Raw genomic sequence first — 7,669 nt, 5'->3', positions numbered from 1 at the left:
AAAGAACAAAAGTTGTAAATAGGGGGATTGGTCACAAGGTGGCAGAGTGAGTGAAGAAATGACAACTGCTTTCCATGGTGCTCTGTCCCTAGCTTCTGGCTACTTTGCCTGCACGGTGAACAGATCTTTGTCCCTGTTGGGAAACCAGGGCAGGGAGATCCTAAGTTCTGGGTTCTAAAATTATTTCAAGCTTTTGTCTTTCCAGCTATTTTAAAGTGACAGTTCATTAACTTAGCGAGTGTGTAAAACTGCAATCAAAATACTGGTGCTAGCCTGGGATGTTCCCCACGGCACAGGAAAGAGGAATTTAAAACCAGACTGACTGCTGCTCAAGCCCAGTAACTGCAAATAGCTAACTGCTGCAGGTGATCATGGAATCATTTCCTCTCCACTCCCACTACTGGTAACGTTTTGTCCTTACCCTGGGGTTGTGGGGGAAGAGCCTCAGCTGGTGGGAATTGTCATCTTATGGGAGCTCAGACACTTTTCTCCAGCTGAGGATCTGTCCTGCTTCCTTCAGGTATAAATGATTGGGGATGATCTAGGCCCAGTGTGGTTTAATTTTTACCAGATGCCAATCCCCTTTAGGGAAAAGCCATGCTCAGTTTATGAACAGGTACTAGAATTTTCAGTTAGGGACAAAACAGTGAGCTCCTCTTCCCCTTGAACTTATTAAGACATTGCTAATGTGCTCATCCCTGGAATATCTAGAGTTGCCTACGGGGATTTTATACCTATAAGTAGCAGAGAACAGCTCTACCCTGAAACGCAATTGCATAAAATGACATAATCCGATCCACCGAGTGCATGTATCAGAGGCAAAAATATGTTTCTATTGCTTTTTAATCTCTTTAGCCCAGAAGAAACAACTGCTCAAAGAGAGGCAGGTGGATTCTATTCCTTACTGTGCCTCATCAACATGATTGGTTGGAACTGAGTAAACCATTTCACCTGTACAAACCTATTGATGGCACTAGGACTGCAAAGGTGTCACTGAGCATAATTTGGCCGTTCTTACCGGTGTTTAAAAGAACAAAGCCTAGGCTGGCTCTCAGGTGAGGTTTGCAGGAGTACTAGTCAGCAATGGATTTCCCTGGTAGTGAGAACATGGGACATGATCTGGGAGATGATAACCATGGGATTTTATGGTGCTGTTTGTAGAGGCATGTGGTCAAACAGAGCTGCCCTCTAAAGTCGAATCTGAAAAACTCTTTTATAGTGAACTACTTCATTCTCTGGGTGTCTCACTCAGCAGGGTGAAAAACCAGGTGGTCTGAACCTGTATGTGTAAGGAATCTGGGATTTTTTAAATCTGATGTTTAGTTGACTGACCACTTCTTCCTGCTGTGTTTTGCCCCCTTTATGAACACCTTAAGCAGGCTGTCCCTGAGGAGCTCAAGACAGAGAATGTGTTAATTTGGCCAGGGGGGTGTTAGTAAAATTTGATGATTCTCTAAGTCATTTACCTTTGGTTAAACCTGAAGAGAGTTGGATGCTTGAATGCTCCTGCCTCTGTTGAAGAATTCAAGCATGGATTTAAGATATTGAGCAGTGTTAGCCCCAAGGATTCATAAATACTGGGTCAGACCTCCCAAAATCACGAGACTTGCTTGAGAATCATGAGAGTTAATAAACGTTGAGCTCTTTTCATGGGAGAGTCTAACGTAATACCAGGCCTCCCAGAGCTAGGGCTTTAAGGAAAGCACCAAAGCAATGAGACTTGGGATAAAATCATAAATTGGCTGCACTGGATATTTGGCCAGTAAATTCCTCGGCCTAGCTGGAGTCCCCTTTGAGTTTCACAAGGCCATGCCCTGTTCGAGTGCTGAATATTTGACAGAAGCCAAAATGGCCAGGATTTTCCCTGAAGCTATGAGCCCAGCTCCCATCTATGACTTCCAAGAGTGGAGTGGGGGTGAAAACCTGAATGGGAGCATAGCCTGGGGTAAGTGGTTATATGTCAGTTTGATACGTGGGCTTCCACCCTGCTCAGCACGGACAAAACTAGAGGAGGATGAAAGAAAGCTGTTCTTCCCCTCTTTGCAATGTCCTGTTGCTGTCCTCTCCAAGTGACTCCAGCTCAGGCCCTCTCATTCCTTGGTCCCCCTCATCTTGTGTGTTGGGTTTGCTCCTTTGTGGGCTGAAGGGCAATGTGCTAGCAGGAAAAGTAACCAAAAGGCTGGGGTTTGACAAAGCAGGGGCCTGGGGGGCTTTATCGGATGCCTCCTGTTAGTTGCTTTTCCTGTCGTCGCTCACCAGGTCAGACTTGCTATTGTGGGTGGGGAGAGTATTCAGAAGTTTTTGCCCTGCAAACAATGGCTCTTGTGCACCATGATCACACCGCTGTTTACAGAGCTGGCCTTGGGATCTGGGCCAGGGTTTGCTGGAGGATTCTTTGGGGCACTTTTAATCTTCAATATCATGCAGCTGGGGTGGAGGATGTGATCGCTGGGCCATTACTGGCCTCTTGCTGCAGGTGAGGCAGCGTCCAACCGCTTCTCCTGAGGTCTGTTAATAGCCACTAATATAGTCAGGGTTTTCTCAAGGCCTTGTTGTCCATATAAGCAGGTGAGGGAAGGCGAGACAGTTTTGTATGCTTATGTATCGCACTTTACACACACTAACCTTCACACCAGGCACCCTGGGCTGCAGGGAAATATTATTATCCATATTTTACAGGTGGGGAAGCGAAGGCAGAGAGGGGAAGTGACCTGACTAAGGCCACAGAGGGAAGAAGTGTCTCAGCTGGGATTAGCATTCAGGAGTCCCTTCTCAGTCTTGTGTGATTGAGCTACTGAGCCATCTCCCACTTGTGAGCGGAAGCCATGCGGTGCCGCTTAACAGAACAGCTGCCTCACCTGCTGGGGGGGAAGTAGCTCCAGAGCAGCGGTTCTCAGACTGTGGGTGGGGACCCCAAAGTGGGTCGTGACTCTGTTTTACTGGGGTTGGCAGGGCTGAGGTCCGAAGCCCGAGCCCCACTGCCTGGGGCTGAAACCGAAGCCTGAGGGCTTCAGCCCTGGGTGGCGGGGCTCAGGTTACAGGCCCCCTGCCTGGGGATGCAGACCTTGCGTGTTTGCTTTGCCCCCATTGCCCAGGGCAGCGGGGCTCGGCCAGGCTCAGGCTTCGGTCCCCCCCTCCTGGGGTCATGGAGGGGGTCGCGGTGCAATGAAGTGTGAGAGCCCCGGCTCTAGGGCCATGGTTAAGAGCCCAGGCTCTATTCCCTCCCACGGCTGCAAGCTCGGCTCCCCAAATGTGGAAAGACCCATTTCATGGCTCTCCAAGGCCTGGCTATCGGGGGGATTCTGACAGGTTCAGTGATCTCCATAAAGAAATGGGTTCATGAGTTAACTAGCAAGGACATCTCGACTAGGGCCTCGGAATCAGGAGCCAGATATCTTCTGCCCATTGGGGTATTTGGAGCTCCAAAGCCCCTCGCTGATAACCCTGTTCTTCTGGCCCATAGCTGGGGTGGATTATGCAAACTCCCACCCACACTAGTATGAGGGTCAAAGCCAGGCATACGATGCAGGGCAGCATAGATGCTGCTTTGCAAACATTCGCAGTCCATGCGGGATGCAGGGGAGATCTCTGCAGCTCGGTCTTGAGGGGAGGAAATGGGGCCACGGCCAATAGAGTCGGCACATGTGGGGAACTGTACCTTTAAGGGGCTCTGGCAAGAGTCAGTTGGAAGTGAATATTGTGAGCTTCCCTAGAACATTAAGCAATGCTAGCTGTTTAGGACGCAGAGCCTGACCGAAGTGGAGCGCTTTCCTCTCCCATGGCTCAGAGCAATCACTGAACACCGCAGCACTCACTGATCCGCTTTTCCTCGGAGGAGGGAGCAGACCCAGCAGTGGTGGGATGCGTCCAGCTGCCTCAGACGCTGCTCGCGGGTGAGTATTCTGATCGCCCAGCTCCCTTGTGCCTTCCATAAGCAAAACTTGTCTATTCTGGCTTTGCTGGCGGGCTCAGCCATCTTCCCAGCCCAGCAGCAGTGACGAAAGGAGCACTGAGGTGGGGAATGGAGGGTCAGAGAAACCGGAGGTCGGAGAGAGCAGTGGATCATGGAGTCCCTAGTGCTGCCAGCCCCCAGAGCTGAAGACCATCTCAGGAAACAGATGCAGGGTAGCAATGAGAGGATCGCTGTGTTGTACAGAATTTAGATCAATGGAGCCAGCATGGTAGCCAAACCGTCCGTGTGTCCCTCCATACCGCTGGCTGGCAGGTGACCAAGGCCCAGGCAATGAAGTGTGCGTTCACATGCGAATGTTTTTCAGATGAGTCCGTACAAAGCCAATGCTCACCTGCGCCTTTTGCCGTCCCTCTCAACACACTATGGAGACACTCAATGCATTAGCCTCCCCTTCCCCCTCGGAGGAGTGTGATTATCCCTATTTTACAGTCAGGGAAACTGGCACAGGGGGTCACTGACATGCCCAGAGTCAAAATGCAGATGGGTGACAGAGTCTGGGTCAGCATCCCATTCCTAGGCCCTTGCACTCACTGGTGAGCAACACGCTTTCGTTGGCTCAGGCGGCATGTAAAAGGGGAAGTCCTGGACTGGGACTTGAGAACTAGCTTCAATTCTTGACTCTGCGGCAGTATCCCTGGGTGACCTTGGGCAGTCACTTAGTCTCTCTGTGCCTCAGTTTCCCTTCTGTGAACGGGGATGATATTTCTCTTCTCCCACTTGTCTGTTTAGTTTACAAGACAGTCCCTACCCCCTAGCAGGATGTCTTGTACTATGTGTATGTACAGCACCTAACACAAGGGGGCCCCGATCTTGGTTAGGACTTCTAAGTTCTACTGTCATATAAACCCCCGCCAGCTGCAGGCTTGCCTATGTCACGATCCCATACTGCCCGCTTGCCCTCTCGTGCCAGTGGCACAGCGAATAAATGCCAGCAAGGCCGGAGGGGCCAAATGCTGCTTTTCATTTCGCTTGTCCGGCCCCACTGGAGCAAAGGCAGTTGGGCGTAGCTGAGAACAGCCCAGGGCCTGGATACGGAGCTCCCATTGTGCGATCTGGCAATGGCCATAGAGCGTGTGCTCGGGCTTATTGCTTGGGGGCGGGGAGAGACGTGTTGTGCAAGCTGAAGCCCTGTGTTCCAGTCTCCTTTTGTTATTGCATTCGGAAAATCTCTGGCCTCCCAGTTCCTGCAGGAGGTCAACGCCTGCGAGTAACCCTGTAGCTGTACAATGTGGTTCCTGAGGCCGCTCACGTTGTCCGCTCAGGATGGCTGTTCGAAAAATCGTCCAAGGGCTAATGCACTAAAGCAGATTTAAAAAGGCAGCAAGGAACAGGCCAAGGCAGCAAGATGTGCACAGACTACTGAGCATTGGCCTGCTAAACCCAGGGTTGTGAGTTCAATCCTTGAGGGGGCCATTTAGGGATCTGGGGCAAAAATTGGGGATTGGTCCATATTCTATGATAGGCAGGTGACTACTCTCTCAAGTCTTGGGCTGGTGCCTTAACCAGCGGTTGGTCCTTCCTCTCGAACAATGGCTCCTGACCTTGCTCTTTGAGCTGGGGGATTGGAGACGAGGACGCCATAAAGACCAAGAGTCTGAAATCTGAGCCATTGAAAGGGGTTGTAGGAGACGTTTACATTTGTTTTTATTAAAGTCAAGTCAAATCTCCCAGAACGCTGGGGAGAATGATCAGTGTTAAAGATTCAACCCCTTTGTCCTTCTGTGGAAGAGCTGAGAAACTTCCCTGAGTCTTCCAGAAACTGCTTCAGCAAAACTAGAGTCTTGCTACTCCTGGCATTGCTGAGGTCTGAAACCAGCAGAAGACCTGCCCTTGGCACATACTGAGTTCACACCTGGGCACAAGTCCAGAACAACGTTGCAGTTCCCCTCTCCCCCGCCCAGGCCCGCTGTGCCCTCAGGAAGGGTCAATGACCCTGGGACACAAGACTCGAAAACTGGTGCTGCTCAATGTATTCATTGCAGATGAAATCCACCCCCAGTGTCGAGGGCATGCAGCCTCTGTCTTTCTGGATCTGTGTTTTTTATACCAGGCTTTTGTAATGCTGCGCCCCTGGGTGGGTTGTTGGCAGCAGGGATTAAACCTGGAACTTCTGGTTCTTGCAGCATGAGCCTCTACTACCTGAGCTAAAAGACCCAGCTCTGTTCCAAGGCTTGCCGACCTCTGTAGGTGTCCCAGACGCCCCTAGAGGAGTGGGTGGGTGAGTGGGTGGTATGGGCTCCCCTCCTCACCCTGGTGCCTCTGCCCTTCCAGCGTCTCACCGCACAGCTCCAGTGGGATGGCTTCACACAACGGTCTGCAGCCGACGCCCACGGCCATCGCTTCGCTCTGCAGAGGGAGAGTTCTGACTAGCACGCCAGTCATGAGAGCAAGTACAATGCAACCCCATCGTTAGTAAGAATGTGAGCTCCTAGCTAGCCGGTCATTCCAGGAACCCTGCACGACTTTCCTTTTCATTGAATGTTTGCAGTCTTCTCTGAACTTCGTTTCCCTTTGCAGGTCAATGACCGCTAATACCTCCATACCAGAGGCTAGTCACTTTTCCAGCTCAGGATATCTTTACAGAAAAACAATCAGGCTAGATTCCCTGCACCACCTTTAACATCAGGACAAAGGAATTCCCCAAAGGAAGTTCTGTCCTATTTACGAACTGCAGCAAGAAAATCCTGACTGATCAAACGGCTCAGGATTCAAAAGGTTAGCACCAGAAGCATGAGAGCTCTGCCTTTTGGGAAGAGACGTGAAACTGACCCCCTCGTCTCACCAGTAGGCATACTAAATTCTAACCGGGGTAATGACATTGACTCCTGCAGTGTCCCTGGGACACAGCGTCTTTCACTTCACTGCGTGCTACACTGTTGTGTGCCAAGTGAAGTTCTATGTGTGTGTGTGTGTGTGTGTGTGTTATAGACATATGCCATATGGACTTAGATCGCTGGCTTTTGGCACCCAAATCCGAAAACTTTTGGCCTCTGTAACTTGCCCTTAGTCACTGTCCCAGCCAGTTGAATAGAGCTCAGGAGTGCTTGGCTCCCAGACCTGTGCTCAGACCTGTAGATCACCCCTCTGTGTTATTGCTGTGGTTAATCAGAGCTGTTGTGTGAATCCTCCCAACACCGGTCACCGATTATCATCCGCGCTTTACAGATGGGAACACGGAGGCACAAAGAGACGTGCCCAAACCACGCAGCGAGTCGTCGACAGAGCTGGAGTTCGAATTCAGTATCTTATGATGCTCAGATTCAAGGGTTTCGTTCAATCGTCCAGAGAAGGCTGTCTCTATGACGAGTATAAACAAACCGCTTTCCAGAATTAGTGCAACATCTGATGATGAGGGGCTGATGGGACAGGGGGCACCGGTAGAGGGGAGGCCTTTTGAATCCTGATGGTACCTTTTGAAAAGCGCTTTGGATGGAAGGTGCTACCGGAGGACAAAGCCAGCTCATAACTGTAAAATAAGGATTCTCTCTCTTCTAAGGGCAAACTGTAAAGGGGTGATGGGTAAACCTCTACACTGTCCCCCCTGAATGCTTGTCCATGGGGCTGATCCAGGTCTCAGACCAGCATAAGTCCATTGGCTGCAGTGGTGTTATTCCGGATTTACAGCAATCTTGGGGAAAGAATCAGACCTGTCTAAACCTACTGCCTACTTCGGGCTGAAGGCAGAACAGTGGCTCT

The sequence above is a fragment of the Caretta caretta genome, chromosome 12 (genome assembly GCF_965140235.1).
Source record: "Caretta caretta isolate rCarCar2 chromosome 12, rCarCar1.hap1, whole genome shotgun sequence".
In the NCBI taxonomy this organism is placed as follows: Eukaryota; Metazoa; Chordata; order Testudines; family Cheloniidae; genus Caretta; species Caretta caretta.
Note: the sequence above shows the minus strand (reverse complement) of the source record.